This window comes from Lygodium microphyllum, chromosome 12 (assembly GCF_053477565.2).
Source record: "Lygodium microphyllum isolate KBCC chromosome 12, Lygodium_microphyllum_v1.1.10, whole genome shotgun sequence".
In the NCBI taxonomy this organism is placed as follows: domain Eukaryota; kingdom Viridiplantae; phylum Streptophyta; class Polypodiopsida; order Schizaeales; family Lygodiaceae; genus Lygodium; species Lygodium microphyllum.
In genome coordinates this window covers 32,008,834-32,028,525 of record NC_141146.1, presented here as the reverse complement: position 1 = coordinate 32,028,525, position 19,692 = coordinate 32,008,834, and positions in this window count along the sequence as shown.

The window sequence follows — 19,692 nt, the reverse complement described above, 5'->3', positions numbered from 1 at the left end:
GGTGCTTGCTTTTTTTATGAATGTATCCAACCTTCTACAAGTACTATACTTTGATGGTCTTTTAATGGTGTGTAGAAAGAATATCAAATATTATAAAGTCTTTCAATTGATATGATAGCCTAACAACTATTGTATTCTTATGTCTTTATGATAGCCTACTTTATATTGGTATTTTCCCTTGAGAACTCGCTTAAGTTCATGCAAACTTTAATTGAAATACATGACCATACTAAAATATATTGTGTACATCTCTTTCTTACACTTTTTATCTTATAACATTTATTCATTGCTTTTGCTAATAATTTTCTAATATATGAGGAACACACTCTAAGGGTATATTATTATTTCATATATTTATATATTTACACTCATATCTTGTAACTCATGATGTAATAAGATACTTTAGGTATATAAATGAGACACATTTTTATTTATAGAATCATAGTGAAGTATATAAAGTTTTAAAACTTTTCTTTTTCACAAAGTATTAATTAGCAAGACCAAATTCTCAATGGTAATATATTTTTATTCAAAAAATACAATAGTGAGAGGTAAATAACTTATATAACGCAAATAATATTCAACACTTTTTTTAATGGTCTATACCATCAAGCTTAAACATATATGTAGACGTTATATTGTATTATCAAAAACTTATAATATGTTTACACTAGAGTATCTAATATATCACTTTCTATATTCCCAACAATTCACATGAAGTGTAAATTATTATTTGGTACCTCACTATAGGGAATATGGACTAAAAAATAGTATTGTAAGAAATTGATTGGGAATCCTTAACCTTAGATTAGTCCCTTTTCAATGGTCATCATTGCATGCATTTTTGTCCCTTGGCTACCCTACATTCTTTTTTCAGTAAACTCTACCTAGAAAGGAGGTGGATCTTCCTTTTTTTTCACCTTGGTAACTAGCCTTTTTCATCCTCCAAGTTGGGACCACCACTCTTTCTAAAGTGCCATATCAACAATTCACATTTATTTTTCTTTTTTAAATTGATTTCTTTAACTTTTTTTTACAAAAAAGAAGTTTATTTTTCTCAACAAAAGATATCCAATCATATAATAATTTTAAATACTCATTTTCTATATATCTTTTGCATTAGATTCAAATCTTCCTCCAAGATGAAAAGACCATTATTCCAAAAGTACCACATCAACTCATATTTTTTAAACCCTAAAAATGAATTTTTAAATTATTTTTACAAAAAATAATGTTCTTTTTCTTAAAAGGCATCCAATCACATTGCAAGTTAAAATAATCATTTTTATATATTTTTTACATCAGATCCTCTCCAAATTAGTTTATATTTTCTAATACACATGCATTTAGTGCTTGGAACCTTGTAAAGATAGCTACATACACTTTATACTCCACTACTACTCCTAGGTGTAACATCAACAAGGAATACTAATTATGATCCCAAAAGGTGAATGTTTTCTCTCCTCTCAAAACATGGTATTTTCCATATCCATGGGGGCTTCACTAGTAGTAATAATGAGACGTTACCTGCATGCAAGAAATACATGAAAATACCCCTTATCTACCCCTTATTTATGGGACCTTACCTTATAAAATGTACCTTCCTTCCCTTAAATAACCCTCCTCCTGTACACTCATGTGGTACCATATGGTAAACCCTAGTGGACCCCCCCGGGTCCATATCTAGGAGTACCTAACCTTATTATCTATGCATCTAAGCATTTTTCATGCTCTCTTTTTCCCTCTAATCCCTCCAAAACAATAATATTATGTTGAAAATTTAATCTAGTCCATTTCCTCCCTTGCTTTGCATTTCTTAATGGAACTACTTAGAGACATAAGCAATCATAAGGAAAAGATGAATTTGCATATTCGTGTTAATGAAAAGTATGTTATTGCAAAGTCCCCTTGTAGCAAGCGTACCCTAGATGCAACAACTACTTCTCAATATCATTTACTAGAGAAAGAAAAATATTGATCTCTGGGTAGATTGTTTCTTATATCCTAATAACCCTAGCACTAGGCTAAATCCAACTTTCACTTCCACTTCTTCATTGCTTACTTTTGTTGGGGATAGTAAAATGATCTATTAGGTTATCATCAATACTTAGATAGAAATAATCATATACATCAATATTATCAATCAATATTATATAACACTCACCAATCTTTATTATAATCCCAAGGTTTTTAAAATGTGTTGCAAAAATCTTCACAAGATAAAAAAATCAAAGTGCAAAAGCTTGAAGAAGAATTGAAGCAATGTAAAGACAAGAGATGGCAAATGACACACAAAGAAATTCAACCTTGGAGGAGAAGAATGATCCAGTAAAATTGCTTTTTGAGCAAATGGAGAATGATAAGAAATTTGCAAAAGCAAAGTTACGAAGATGCAAGCAAACTCCCAAGGGTTACAAGGAAAGGAACCATCGATTACTATCAATGCTATCATTATCATTGAATGGTGGAGCGTGAAAATGATGTCAAGGGGGTTGGCCCTTAAATGATTAAGATCTTTAAATCATGTCAGGGGTCACTTTTTAATTGTTATTCTTTATTTTGAATGCTTAAATATTTTGTTATCACATTTTTCCACCAAACTCACGTTTATTTTTTCATATGCAATCATTTGAATCATCATTCTCTTCTCCTATGTTTCTTACTTTTAATAGTAGATTATATTTTACCATAATTTTTCTCAAAAAAATCACATTTGCTTCTTACTACTAGTCCACTTTGATGTCCCTTCATCTCCTTTCACAAACCCTTGAGAAGGTCAAAAATCATAAGAGTCTCTACCCAGAGGACCAATACCACTTGGTTGTTGATCTAGTTATAGAGATATGGACCTCCATGGACCTCAAACGAGATCAACTTGTCAGTTTCCAAACTCGATATTGGGTCACAACATCCAAGTCATATCTTTACTTGGCCTCCTAAGTCATCCATTTAGTAAGATTTTTTTTCAATTGAATGCAAGCTTTTTCTTCCACCTCTTCAACTTGATTTATAAGAAAATTGTTAAAAGGGCCTCATAATATTGACATGAACTAGTAGGAGTAAATATGTTGAGGATGAAGTTCAAGCTAACAGAATAGAAAGTGAAAAGATTCACCTTGATCTTGGCACTTGAAAATAGAAAATCTTTGTTATACTCTATTGTGATGTCAACTTTTTGTTAAGCACTAATGGATAAGACAAGGCTAACATATTATGATTAGAAGAAATGAAGTACTTTGAATTTTGGTAGTAGATATAAATATTGATTTGAGCACTCTTGCAATGATTGGTAAACATCCTCATTTTTTTAAATTTGATCATTCATTGTTCAAGTATTAGTCTATTAGAATATTTAAAATCTTAACCCAGACATAGAGAAACGTATAAGATTATGCATCATATTCACTTTAGGACTTAGAAGATCTCATGTGTACATGATGCTTTAGAGAATATTAAAGATACAACTTTTGACTTGATATTAGCTCTTGGGAGTCTTTTTCTCATCATACCCTCAATTGTGATTCTTAGTAGCACTATCAGATTTTAATACCTAAATGGTGGCTTGATGGGATGATACTTTCTGTCTTATCCTATCCTTAGTAATATCTTAAGATATCTTCCCTTGCTTTGTAAGAAGAAATAGAAAGAACTTGACTCTATTTGTTCCTCTCAAAACTTTGCTTATAATGCAGATTGAAAATGTATAGATTGGGGACATGTTGATATTATTTTGGTTTCTCTAGTTATAAAAAATTATCTTTTTAAGGTTAACATTAAAAAGGACCAAAAAATGTTAGGCCTAACTTATGACATAGCATAGAAAATATCAATGAGTGGAAGGAAGATCAAGAGATTCTTGAGCAATATGATGGGTGTGCCATCAAAATTTAATGTGGGAGGTGTAAAAAGATTAATACAAATGTAGTACAGATTTGGAAAGAGACCCTAGTCTTAAGAATGCTTGGACAAAAGTTTGGTATTCTTTTGATAAGCTAGTGTGTATAATACCAAAGCCTTCAACAGATCATTCCAATCAAGTCGAATTCCATAAAGTAGTCAATGATTTTACAAATCTAGCCTATGAATGCATGGGAACAAACCAACATCACCCACTACATGGTACACCTTTAACTATACTACTTGCATATTCTTTTAATTTTGTATAGTTTGACATTTCAAATTGGATGTCAATGCTCCATACCTTTGTAGCATATATTATATGCTCATGGATCATACTTTTTTGAGAAGTATCAATCTTTGGAAATATGGAGCATCCAATATATGGAGAAGTCTCATTACTAGGCTAGTGGTGCATATTTCAAGGATATTTGCCATGGAGGTGGGTGTGTTAAGAAAAGATACCTTATATAAATGTTTGATTGGTTTTATAGATGTACCTTTTGTCACTCTATCACATTGGAGAATGCTGAGACTATTGCGTTAGCTAGATCTCTCTCAGGTAAGAAATCCAAGTGTGTAATAAGAAAAACTAGTGAAACACATTTGAAGTGAATATACATGGAACATGGCACACGAAAAGGAAAACGGAATGGTCAAAATGGGCATGTGTATAAAACTGTGTGTGAACCATCGCTTAAACTATAATACTAAGTTCCATATAAATAGAGCTATTCTAGTTCATTTCTTATTTCATGCTTCTATTATTATCTTCTCTTCTAATCCACCTCGTGGTGGTCCACACCAAACAAACCACATGATGACATCCACTACCAAGCTAAGTCCAAGGGCAAGTATTCACTTGTCCACCATCGCAAGGCAAATAGATCCCTAATTTCAACCAAAGAGATGACTCCAATAGTAGTGTGACCTCATCATCTCACAGTCTCTTCCTCTCCATCCATCTAAAGGCTCAAGGACTCTCCCTGAATCAGCCTTGGAGACTTTAAAAAGAGATTGCGATAAAAAATATCATTATGAAGAGAAAAAAGCAAGCGAAGATGTGGAAGGTGATAACAATCAACATAGAATAATGAGGGTGATGCTTCCATGGATAAAGAAGTAGAAAACAATGATGATGAGCATAACATTGACAAAAACATCAATAGGCCCTAGGATAGGATTGATTAGCTTAAGGCTAGTGTAGATAAAACTGAGGGGCATGCAATAGGTGGCAAGGGCCCCATATGCAACACCCCAAGCTATCAATGAAGCAAGCCATAGCAATTCACAATCCTCCTCCTCCTCCTCCTCCCCACTTCAGAACTAGGCCTAGGCAAGCAATCCGCACCTAAGCCCTAACAAGCGCATGAATGACAACCACGACACTAGGGCGGCCAAAGAGAAGGAGGAATTATCACTTACTAGAAGAGCTTAGAATTAATGAGCAGAAGAGTGTCCTTTGTGCACTTAGTGAAGGAAATTCTTCAAGTTTACGAATATCAATTCTGTGTGCAAGGGATTGCAATGGAGGCTATCCCTAGGAAGTTGTAGAAGTGTATCTTGTCACCCTTTTTGAGGATACATACCTATGTACAATTCATGCCAATGACCATCCTATAGAGAGATATACAAATAGGTAGAAGTATAAGAGGGGAGAGAGATTATAGATGCCAAGGGCCTAGAGCTTTTGTAATACACATTGCAATGTAATGTACTTTGTAAACTTTGACATGTAATGAAAAACCTTTACTTTTTATTGTACTTAGAATATCTCATATTGTATTTTTGTTTGATAATGTGATGATTAAATTTGCAATCTTAATTGAGAACTCAACGATTGGGTAGAATGAGCACTCAGGTCAAGGTAGGCAAGCAGTTAGCCTTTCTACTTTATCAAATAACAAGTTAGCATGTGTCATACAAGCGGCAAAGCACATGAAAGTTTTTAAAACTTTGTGATGAAAAAAATTGTTGTTTGATGGTCCATACAACTTATTTTTATATTATCCAGCCCATTCATGCACTATAGCAAGTAGGGCTTCCTGTTGCTAAGCTTAGTTGGTTTTTTTTTGCCATATTTTGGCATTTTGAGACAAAACTAAGAAATATGGAATATCAAACAATAATTTTTTTGCTATAAATTTTTAATTATATTTGCATGTACCACGTAACATTGGTTCATAAAAGACTTCAATATTATGATAGTTAAATACAAAAAATGGAAAATATGTTTGAGAGATAAATTGAAATTAAAAAATATTTGTATTACAATGGAGAGTACAAGGTGTTCTTTCTTTACAAGTCTCTGCATGGAATTCCAAGGCTTAACACAAGTTTTCAGCCATTTTCAGTGCTTCATAGTGGCTTTGGCTAGCACCTATGGCTTTTCTAGTGTCCACAGCACCTTGTAGTACCCTTCCATGTAGGTGTATACTAACAACTTGCTTCACCAACTCATTTTTAACAAGAATTATCTTATACACATTTGAGATGATGGTGGAAGAACACAACACTTTTCACAAGGCCTTCAAGATAGAGAGTTAAGCTCGCTCATTTGGGGTAAATGTGGCACAAACAATGGCAACGCCACCAATGGGAATCTAATCAATGTAGTGCCCTACCGCCGCATCCATCCCAAACACTCCTCGTGATCCTTTTGGCGAGTTGAAAAATCATCGATGTCAAGCACGACTTACATTGACATGAAGTTAATGCAAAATAGTATGCATACTAAAACAAAGTGCCTATACGCACTATTGATACACTTTCCTACTTAGCATCAGCGAAAACTTTCAAGGTTTTGGTCAAGTCTACACTTGACTTAGACTTATCAATCTTAAGGGGAACTTGCTAGTCTTCTAGGGCTTCAAACTATTGGATGCCAACGATAGCATACTCCACCAAGGCAACAACATCTTGAAGAGCTATGAGTGCACCCTCTATGTCTTCAAGCTTTGGGTTGATGCATTCCATAGATAGATCATTAGACACGAGGAGGAAGTCATTGGTGATTGCTAGCATCGACAATGCCTCATCCTTCATCACTCAAAAAACTTTCTCCATGTCAAGAGAAACACAAATTATTTCTCATCATTGAATGATTAAGTTTTCTCTTATACTATATATGTGATAATATTTATCAATGGTAGATGGGTGTATCCTCTTGCTCACTTGAGCCACTCCCCTTGGGGAAGTTAGTGTATGTATATCCAATACATCACCCACATTCAAGGCCTATTTATAAATATCCTTATATGTGAATTTTTTTTGAATAAAACATAAGCCTTTTCTATTCAATCTATAAATAACCCCTTTATATTACACTCTTTTGGAAGGAAAAATAGGTATAAAATTGGTATTTTAAAAATACATTATTTTGAATCCACATGATACACATATGTATTCATGAGTAACTTACCTGAGTCGCTCCCCAAGGTGTTGTCCATAATAACTATAGCTCTATTGATAATAAGGTCTAGAGCTTTGGCCTCTTCTACAACCTCCACTTTCTCTCTCGTATTGTTTCTAGTGGTGAAGGCTTTGGGTTAGTGATATCTTTCAGCAAGCTTCCTACACGCTCTTTAGCACCACTATGATTACAAGGGGGTCTTCACCTTCATTGAGCAAAAAAATGAAGGTGGCTGTCCAAGAGAGGTAGTCACTGCCATATTGATCAATGTTGTATTCCTTGGCTTGTCAAGGAGTAAGGTGCTTGAAGTAGCCATGGATGAGATTTGCACAAAAACAACCTAATCATTTGCAAAATGCCTCTATGCCATTGATGTAGTTTAAGAGATTGTAAGATACCCATTCCTCAAGGGAATCCTTGAAGTTGATCGTATAACCTTAAATATATGTATTCATATATTTGATAAGGTACTGCAAGCTTGGACCGTGCCATAATACTATATGGTAATACTTGACATTGGGACAAAAGATTTTATAGAGACTCTTGGTGGCAAATTCCATGCCCCAAAAGAATTACATGAAGCTAGCAATAGTGCGATCCATCATGTGAGAAGGAATATAGAAGGTCACTACAAGGGTAATTGGGAGAGGAGAAGTGGTTGGAGAGTCAAAAAATAAAAAATGAGACCAAGTGAATGGTTTTCACATGTAATGGACTTAATATTTTAGTTTTAAAAAATCCTTTAAAATCCTTAAATATATTTTGAAAAGTTAAAATAAAAAAATCATAAAATAATCCAAAATATACAACATTAGAGAATCTAAAATACGTAAAAATAATGAAAAAATAAAATCTCTCAATCGATTGGTCGTAAATTTTTGATACATCATTTGTCTCCATGCAAAATCTAACTTGTTGCAAAGCACTCAATACCATATAATTCTTCTCTATTCATTTTTCCATTTGAAAAGAAAAAAAAAATAAGATTTGAAATATTGTGTCCCAATTTTTTTTTTAAAGTTCAGTATTTATTCTTTGATTTTATTGTAAAATTGTACAATGTGATGAATGTAGCAATCATTACAAAGTGACGAGTCTCCTCAAGGATAGAGGTTGAAAGATCTAGCAGCATGGAGTAGTTGTGGCCTGCACAGTGAGATTGTCATTGTAGATAGTAGGGTTTCTTGGTGGTGAGGTTGGGATTGGGATTGCTGGTGAGATTAGGGTTGGTTTTGGTATTGGGAGGATTGACATGTAGAAATGGCGTCCTCCATTTCATGCTTCAAAGCTTCCAATCTCATCCCCCTCATCTCTACCCCTTGTGGCCACTTGTTTAGCACTTGTGACCCACTCTCCATAGCCTACTTGCCTTGATTATATACATTCTTGGATATCCTCCATATCAACTTCAAATTTCCATCTAGTTAGTTTATACTCATGCATATACATGCTAACTTAGTTTCTTCATTATGGCGTTCCACTTGTGCTCTTACTTTGTTTGCTTCATCTCCTACCCCCCCTCCCTACAATGTTGGGCAATACAAGCTATAATGAATTAAAGGGTGGTGATCTTGATCTTTTTAAGATCAAAATCAAAGTAGCTCCATATATTAATATTGTGCACCAAAAGTAAAGTTACTAAATGCGAGCTTCAATTGGCAAAAATAAGCTTTCATTGTAGAAACTACTCACATTTGGAAAAACAAATATAGCATTAAGGATGAGAAATGCGTTGAGGCATGTTCTCCACCCACAACTCACATGTTAATTGGGATGTTGTGAGACTAGCACAATCCAACTATTTATCGTACCCACAAGGTTCTACATTCGCAAGAAGGGCCTGCATGCAAACAATAAGCATGCATGTGGACTTGGGGACATAACCCCCAAGTTTTTTCTTGACGACACCTTCCAATAGCACAAACAAACATGAATGGTTTTTAGAGGTAATGGACTTAATATTTTAGTTTTAAAAATCCTTTAAATTTTTTAAATGTATTTTTAAAAAGTTAAAAAAATAACAAAATAATCCAAAATATGAAAAATATAGAATCCAAAATACGTATAAAGAATGAAAAAATGAAATCTCTCAAATCGATTGGTTGTAAATTTTTGATACGTCGTTTGTCTCCATGCAAATTCTGACTTGTTGCAAAGCACTCGATGTCAAGATTGTGGGAGAGAAGGAAGGAGTCTCACTTGTAGCCTTCTTGCTTGCACAATGGGGGAATACACACAAAGGTGGAGGCTGAAAACAATTTTCCTCTTCTTAGTTGTGTAAGCCAAAAGAACTCTAGTACATAGAAATAGAAGAACCCTATATATGGGTCTCAAACCAAACTCAACTAACTAAGGTGGCATACTAATTGAACCACGAACTAGAGTAGATAAGGATAGTTATCATCTAGCTATTATTCATGTGCGGTGTACCAACCGTATCTGTAGCTAACAAGTCGGTGACATAAATGTACAACGGTCACCCTGGCATATCACGAGTGGAGCTCGATATCTCAACACTCCCCCTCGAGCTCAATCCCAATTCCTGCACACCAAGCAGGTTCAGAAGCTTACTTGGAGTTGCAGAGATAGAGCTGAGCTTGAGGGGGAGTGTTGAGATGGCAAGCTCAACACGTGCGGACATTGATGATGGACCGCCAGGCTGGATGAGTCCGCACGTCTACACTTAGCATATTGGTGGTCATTATGATACTCACATGGACAGTGACTTATCACTTATTATATTTAGTTTGTTACACCTATCTACAGCTGGCAAAGACATAGCGCCAGTCGATTAGTGTAGTTGGTTATGCACTGTTTGACTTAGTAGGCAACTTTCCTTTATGTTGTATCTTATCTATACTTAGTGTACATTGTATAGTGTGTGGAAGAAGAAGAAAAACCAGCAAGAAAATGTTTTGGCCTGCATCTCTCTTCTTGTGTTCTCGAGTGAGCTTCCTCTTGTGTATACAGTGTGTGTTTGGCGCAACAGCTCAAGCAAGTCCCCCCACCACGCGATTCTTGACATCCTTCATATAACCCCACGCCTCCCTTCCCCCCGACAACTCAATGCATTGTGCCTCAAGTTGCTACCAACATAACTATTCTATCTAACCCAAAGACTAGATCCACAAAGGCCGCCTTTTTGCCATTCAATCACATAGACCTCATATGACATACAAGTCAAGACCCACCATCTCACACATGGTTTCTTCCCATAATGGGGATATTATAACTTAGATCACCATGGATCATTGGTGGCACCTAACTACATCCTTGACCTAACATCGAGTCTCTAAAAATGAACTCAAACTAGATCCTTCGTAAGAGCTTTAGTGAAGATATTTGCTTAATTCTCCTCCATTGAGTAGACCAGCTCCACTATCCCATCCTCGATCAGTCATGCACATAGTGATAGTGGATCTCAATGTGTTTGGTGTATGTATGAAAAACTAAATTTTTGACAATAGTGATGCAACTTTGATTGTCACATCTTAGTACTATTGGATCTTCATCCTATACTCCCATATGCCATAGGATCCTCCTTAACCATATTGCTTCACATGCAACTTCCATAGCTACTCTCCATGTTGGATCAGCAAGTGCTTCTTCCAATTCTGCTAGCTCCTTTACTTCTCTCATAATCTCAACCATCAAGGACATATTAACTATATGAGCATAAGCCTTTCTTTGCTCCTCTATTCTCACAAACCTCCTAAGTCCATTTGTCTTTTTCTTAATTGTAGTAGGCATAGGATTGCTTTGATCGTAAAGTTACTTTACCTCTCACAGCAATGGATTTTTCCGTGGTGTAATTGCACGTTGGTGAACTTTTTTCTCATCATCCAAAGATGGTACTTCCTCCTCCTTGAGGGTAGGGATAGCTCTTAGGATAGGTTCATAGTGTACTACTTCTTTGCTAGATGATAAAGTGGAAGAACTTATATTCTCCTCCTCCACTACATATGATTGCTCCTTGAACACCACATCGCAGCTTGCTATGGTCTTCTTTGCCTCTTGGTCATACAATTTGTAAGCCTTTTGCTCATCATTATAATAAATTTTGTGCATTTTGGATTTACCTTGTTTCTCTTATCCTTGGAGCATATGCATAACATTCACATCCAAAAGTTCTAAAGTGTGAGACAAATGGTTTCTTACTAGAATAGACCTTATCAGGAGTATTGCTCTTAATAAGAGCCTTGGTGTAACTATGATTGACAATGTAGATTATAGTGTTAACAACTTCTACTAAGACTCTAGTTAGGCAATACCTTGCTCTTAAGCATGCACCGTGCCACTTCCACAATAGTGCAATTTTGGTATTCAACAACGCCACTCTATTGAGGTATATGAGTTGTCATTAATTGATGCTTAATCTCTTTGCTCTTGCAAAAGTATTTAAACTCCTTTTAGTTAAACTCACCTACCACTATCTGCTCTAAATTCCTTTATGCTTTTCCCTGTTTCATTCTCAACAAATTCTAGCAATTCTTTAAACTTACCAAAAGCTTGAGCCCTATCACGAAGGAAGTATACCCACATCTTCCTAATGTAGTCATCAATGATTAACATAAAATAAAAAGATCCTCCCAACACTTTTGTAGGCATTTTACTGCACAAGTCAGCATAGATCAACTCTAGAAGATTCTTTGCTCTATTCTTACTTTCGTGTGGAAATGTCTATCTCTGTTCCTTGCCCATCATATAAGCTTCACATGGTTCATTCATTTCAGTTACTATATCTAGGTGAGCAACCATACCTTGCTTATGAATCTCCTTTAATACTGTAAAACTAATGTTCCCAAATCTTTTATGCGAAAGTTTACTTATGCCTACACAAGTGGTGGGTGTAAGAGTAGTTAGCTGATATAGGTTATTCCTTCTTTCTCCTTTACAGACAACTTTGTCGGCATTGTCGATGATTTCTGCACATGTCTTAGTGAACCTCATAGCCAAGATCAATTTATAGAAGCAATTGATAGCATGTTTCTCTTAATCTTTAAAACATACAACACATTTGTAAGATTTTTGAGTTCACCATTTGCAGCAACAAAGAAAATAGTAATTGTGCTCTCAACAAGGCATTTTGCATAATTTCCAACCATCATATCGATGGATTTTCTTACAAAGACTTCATAGAGCTATATAGACCTTTATTGTTGGTCATGTGATGGAAGGTGCCACTATCCAATATCCATGAGTCAATTGTAGATATTTCTTGTGTCGAGGATTACACTTCCTCAATGCTCACTATGAATAACTCCAACTTTTCTTCAATCGTATTTGCTGTCTCCTTCCCTTTGGTCTACACAATAACATTATTTATATCTACCTCCTTGACACGATAATTTGTAATTGCATGTCCTTTCTTCTTGTAGTAGAAGCACACTTCTTGAAACTTTTTCTTACCACCCTTCTTTTTGTCACTGTTTGTAAAGGAACCACCTTTGCCTTGTGCATTGGTAGAGAAAGCAACTTCCCCACTATTGCTACCTTCTCGGGCTTTAAGCCATAGTTCCTCCTCCATTAGTAATACACAAAATTCCTCAAATATGAAAGCTTGGAGTCTCACCTGAGTATTTAGGGGAGTTTCCAATCCATCAAACTTTGGTGGACAAATTTGAAGATACTTATGAGCTACCTCCTCACTAGTCTTTTGTATCCGAATGCCAGCCATCTACTCATGCAAATTCTTGATCCAAGTGATGAATGCTTCATTTGTCACTCCTTAAGTAAACTTCTCTGCTTATAGTTGATTCTCCAAGTTCTAAATTCTTGTTTGATTTTGCATTTTTTACTAACTCCTTAGTACATTCAAAGCCTCTGATGCCTTGGTTGTATGTTGAATCAAGGTCAAAACACTATTATAACAACTTGTAACTAAGACACACAATGCATCTGCCTTTCTTCGTTTCCAAGCTCATACAATATTTGCATTTGGAGGAATCATAAAATCCAAATTTGATGGGTTGGGGGTGGATTGTGGTTTTGGCTGATACCCCAACACCGTCTCTAGAAACTCATAAGAATCAAGGATAGTTGTAATTTTAATATTTCACAAAGTGTAGTTTGTACTATCCAACTTGCCTTTGCTGAAGGCTGATGAATGAATCCCTAGTGTTTGACTTGTCAATACAACAACAACACTACCTAATACACGAGCACCGCTACTTGTTGCAGTAGATGACATTTCTTCTTTTCACTATTGAAACCCTTGACTCTTGCACACTCTTCACTCCTCAAAGCCCCCTAGGCTTTGATACCATGTAGAAATTACACAACAAAAAAGAGAAAATGTGAACAAGGAGTAGAGAGCACAAAACAAATATAAGAAGAACAGAAACTGCTTTAATCTCAAATAAACTGATACAAATGTGGCTATGTGTACCCATGCACTTCCACTGTAAAGCTTAGATGGTGATCTAGATCGATCATAGGCAAAGAGCTTAAGGATAGCTAGAATACTAGGTGAAAGATAGATTGATGATAGCTTTGGAAGGTCTTTGTTTTAAAGCTCAGGAACCTAGTCTGGTTAACTTGTTTAACCATATTATGAACCTTCCGTGGGGTTGACCAGGGAATATTTCCTTTACTATCAGACCAAGGGTGCTATCCCCAAACCCTTGTCAGGGGGGCCATTGGCTCCCCTCAATGGCCCCCTTGAGACCCCTTAGCTAGGGGCCATGAAACCCTAAAACCTCTTACATCTTGCAACTCAATGCATTGTGCCTCGAGTTGCTGCTAGCATAAGTACTCTATCAAACCCAAAGGCTAGATCACAAATGTCACCTTTTTGCCATCTAGTCACATAGATATCATCTAACATACAAGTCAAAATGTGCATACTCACATATAACTTGTCCTTATAATGGGGGTCTTACAACTTAGAGCACCATGGATCATTGGTGGCACCTTACGAGGGTGGGACATTGAGAATATCTGACATCTCCCTCCCTCCCTCCCTCCCTTCCTCTTGCTCTCTCTCTTTCTCTTTCTGTTTCTCTCTTTCTCGCATTCTATGTTGCATAAAAGCTCACACACAAATCTTCAAAGAAATCTCCCCCTTGCTTTTGTGTGTGTGTGTGTGTGTGTGTATGCATATGCATGTCTATAAGTAGTTAGGCTGCCACATATAATAGGTGTTACTTAGGACTAAGCAGTACAATAGCGAGTGTGATGGATAGTAGGCATGGTCAAATGTAGAAAACAGAGCAACTTCCATAATATACACGATGTGTGGGATGTAGAGAGAGTGTGCTCTAGACCAATGAGAGCAAAGCCTTCATAATAGAATTCTTATTTTTAAAAAAGTTTTAAATTTTTTTAATAGATAGACATAGATACAATATTACTATGAATTTTTATTATGAATATCTATTTTTACCATCTTATAATTGTGATTATGATTTTATTTACATTAATGACATAGGGTCTTAGAGTCACTTTTCATTAATGATATATCTAGGATTGTATGATCATGACAATTAAAATTAAATTCGAATTACCAAAAAGCTTAGTGTTGATCTTTGCTAATAATGGTAGAAATCAATTATTAGCAATCATGGTAGAAATCATGAAAGATTGATTTCTACCATTATTAGCAAAGATAGTTGAATTACCATGCAACAAGCAAATGAAAGAAAAGATAGAGATGTGAGAGCTCCTTCAACTTTTCTTGGAAGGGTAGGATTACAAATTTCAAACTTAGACAAAAAAAGAGAAGCATAAAGGAGGTTTTAGTACAATATGTATTTATGCATAGAGAGTTGCATTTGAAACGTGAAGCTTCAAGTTTTCCATTGCATTGACCGAATTGTAAGTATTTTATTTTTAAAATTTTTAATTTTTTTAAAAAACTTGGTATATTTTGGTTTTATTGTAACAAGTTTTATTTTCATTTGTAAATATCTATCCTTCTAATCTTGAGGAATAACAATCCATCGTCGAGTCTATTATTGATGTTCTTGATGTTATGCATGGTTTGATTGGAGAAGAAATATACAAAATGTAAGAGAAAAACATGGCTCACAAAGAATGGAATATTTTTTAATAACTATTCTTATATTATTCCTATGCATAATGGCCAATGCTGAGCAATATCCCCACTTCATTTACCTTATTTTACAAGCCTTGAGTAGTCTATACCAAGTCTACTTGCTAGTGTGAGCTATAGATGTAAAATATTTTCTGAGATACAAAAAACATTGAAACCTAACATCTCAGGTAGGCTAAGAAAGATTCCTTTTTTAATTTCTATTAATGTATTTATTGATTTCTTTTTCAATACTGAGATATGAAGATCAAAGGCCATGCTATCAATCAAGAGGCTCGTATATGATTATGTCCTACAATTTGCTAATGAGAGGTGGGATATAAGGATAGAAGGCAATATAACTTGTAAGATAGATCAAAACTTTGTTACTTGCAAATACATTCTTGCTACTCAAAATTTCATCCTTAGCTTTTATTACATTAGATGGCATTATGTTGGTAGTGCATCTTGATATTTGGCTCACTAAGGATATTATTACAATACTAAAGCTTAGATAATCATATACACTATATCAAGTGAGACTAGATTTATAAAATGAAAAAATCAAATTGTCATGCTCATTTGTATTCCAACTTAACAACAAATGAGTAAGTTTGTATATCAAGTGTATATATATATATATAAAATTATATAATATTCCACTTCTTGAATGATAAATATCTATGCTAAATTTTTTGGAGATATCAAAGAGAAGAGAGAGAACAACACAATGCAAGGACATTGAAGAAAATATCTCTTTACTTTCAATATATAAGTTCAAATATTATAACAAATTTGTATTTTCTTCCTTTATGATCTATATATATAAGGTTTTACTATAAGAAAATACACAAAGGCTATTTCTTTTTGTGAGGAATATCCTTTCAGGAGTTCTTTTGTCCTCCTTTGATGCTTTGGTTGCCTTAGGTTTTGAGGGCCCCTCCTTCTCTACTTCCACAGACTCTACCCCCTCCTCTACCCTCTCTTTATCTATGGCCTCCTTGTCTCCTTGTTCTGCTTGTATGTAATTGACAAGTATATACTTGAAAATCTTTGCTCGTACATACCAACCATCCTCACTCTTGTGATAATCATTGAAAAACTATCACACATTTGAAAGGAAGGAATATTAGTTCAGTGCTATTTTACAATGCACTCTCTTTTGAGTGAAACAATATCTTAAAATTAAATATTTTTTACATTACCTTGATAAATTTATTATCATTAAGATAAATAAACTTGACCAATTCTAGCATTTACAATTACCCTCCAACCACAAGAATGACTATTATCTCAATGAGGCTCTACATTAAATAACAACACAAAGCAACATTATACAACTTATTTATGGTAGTTTATAGAATCAAGTATCTTGATGCATTTGATAAAAAGCTTACCACAACTTGTCTATACTCCATTTGTGCAAGTAGATCAGAAGGCATAAGAGGCTTTTTTGTAGTACTTCAATTAATCCTTTTATTAATGCCAGGAGGCATATTCCACAGTGGATTCCGTGAGACCACGGTGGATTCCATGAGGTTTTACTGTGGATTCCATAAAACTATATTTATTTTCTGGGCTTCGTACACAAGGTAAATTCCTTATGCAAAAAGTTGATGGAGCACCTATCCTTTTCGGGTGTCACGTTAATTTAGTGTGCAAGTGGGTGATTCCATAGCAGGTGATTCTGCAAAATACATATTTAAATTAATGGATGTTTATGAGTTTAGAGTGCGCACTCATATTAAATTAAGGTTAGTACAGAATTCCAATCTATTTATTTATTTTGTAGTTGAAGACTGCTAGGTATTCATTTTTGTCGGTTTAATTTTATTATTTTCTAACAATTGTGAATGCTTCAGTTGATGTGTAGAGCAGACGATAGTGGCGATGGGAAGCACTGGGTGATAACGTGTATTCAAGTTATTTAGAAAAAATTATCATTTTTGATGGGCGCGTGTCTTAGGCATGGCGCTAATATTTATTTAGGTGCGTTTATTTATTGAAGCGCTTGACATATATCTATTATTTTGTATGCGCATGGGTGCACTATTTAAATATTCATTATTGGACATTGTATTTGGGCACTGTCTGACTTTTGGGCCACCCAACTGCTTTATTGTTTATTTGGACAAAAAGAAAAACAAAAGCTAAAGCATGCTAATTGTAAAATTGGGTTATTTTTTAGCTTGGAGATGAATAAATTATTAAATACATGCTTTGTGGAGTGCTCACACAAGGCATGAGGGGAGATTGTACCCAATTGGTCTTTTTGCCTCATGTCGTGCAAGTCTATTCTCTTGAATTTGGAGCTTAAAGTAGAGTTCTTGATTCTTGGGAACCTTCTAGTGCTGAGATCAAGGGCTTCCAATCGCTTACCATCTCACGTGAAGGTGAAACTCCTGGAATGAACAGAATCTACAATTAGTTTCACGATAATCCATCAATACCAGCGTGTTCTTGGCAGTGAAGAACCCCCTACTGTGTTGTCGGATCGCGAAGGACTAGTCTCTGCTGGCGGAGGACCACCCGAGAAGATCCTTTGTAAGTCTTTTGGTCAAAAGAGAGAACATAGATGAAGCTTTATAAAGTTGAAGTTGATTAAGCTTAAAACGCTTAAGTAAAGCTTAAGCCTTCCAAGAATTCGACATCGACAACGGCAATATGCACTCCCTGGCAGCGATGTCGACATCAGTATCCTTTCGTCCTGGTGCAGTTCAAATAATTGGTTAAAGCCTTCTTTTCAAAAAGCTAAAGCTTAAGGTTTAAGCTATTACAAAAGTTTCAAAAATCCAAGCTTAAATCTTCTCCATAGCCAACGTTCACACTAGTCAATCCCAAACTTGTTTCAACCTCCCTGTAAGCCTCTGTTCACACTCGTGCTGTGACAAAGATAATTTTCAGTAAGTAGATTGCTATACACAGTCTTCACGGGCAAAGAATTCGTCGAAGAAGGATTTTAGCAACTTCCATATCCACAAAGAAGATTAAAGATCGCTAAAAGCCATTTTTAAAAAAAGAGAGCAAGCCTTGTAAACCTGACTTTGAGCTACGCTCATCTCGCTAACAAGATTTCGAGTGTGGGAGGTTGTTTGAAATTTTATAGCATGACCGATCAAAATATGAAAGTTTTTATGGCCGAAGGTGATTTATCGAAACCAACGATGGAGCAAAAATTGGACCTAATTATGATGCAGCTTCAAGAGGAATGAAGAGCACGTCAAACTTTGCAAGCTCAATTGACCACTCTTCGACGACGATCAAGATGGACCGCAACCTGAAGATGTTATACAACGCATGATCGATGTGACACTTGAAGCACAATCTATCCGGAAAGAAGCCAAGATAAGTAAAAGAAATTTCAAATTTCGTACTTTTAATGGGTTATGCGATGGAAAGACTACTCTCGCTTTTATCACTCAGTTTGATGATTATTTCCATGAAGAATAGTATGCCAAAAAAGGCAAACTCAAGTGTGTTACTAATCATTTAGTGGATAGAGCATCGCTATGGTGGACTGTTGCCCGCAAAAGCATTGATTGCCCTACTACTTGGGAGACATTTCAAAAGAAATTTTTGTAGAATTTTCTTTGACCTCAATTCCACGAAAAAGCAATCAAACAGTGGGATCTTCTACAACAAAGAGATCGCAAGCCTATTTCACAATATACAAAACATTTTAGGAATGCCTTATTGCAACTTCGAATGCTCGAAGATGTACCTAAGGTGACCCATAAAAGCACAAGTTTATGTCTAGTTTACTTGGTCACTTCTATGTGGAAGTAAACATGTTCAAGCCAACGACTCTCGAGAATGCGATTTCCTTGGCCCATGATGCTGAATACAAAATTCGAGGATAAGAGAAGTGACCACAACAATTCTCAAATAATGGTAACTTCAGTACAAAGCAATTCAATTCTAACTTTCGAAGATTCAATCAAAACTGCTTTGTTTCGTCTTCATTTCATAAATCTTGGACATGACCCCCTACTTTACCAACAAACACAAATCCAAATCCTAAGCCATCTTTCCAGCGAAATCCCAACATTCCTAAACTCCCTGCTATTACCAATAATTTTTCCAAAGCTAAATCCATAGTCTGCTATAAGTGCCATGAACCTGGACATCTAGTTGTGAATTTTCAATCCAAAAAGCCAACTATTCACATCAACTACTTGGGAACGACTGAAGATGAAGACCATGAAGAAATTCCAGATTTCACAGAACACGATGATGATATCGGTACTACTTCAGATACTTTACTATATCTATGCCAAATTCCCATTCTTTATTAACGATGAAATGTCTTGTGCATGGTAGAGAAAAGATTGTTTTACATGATGATGGGAGC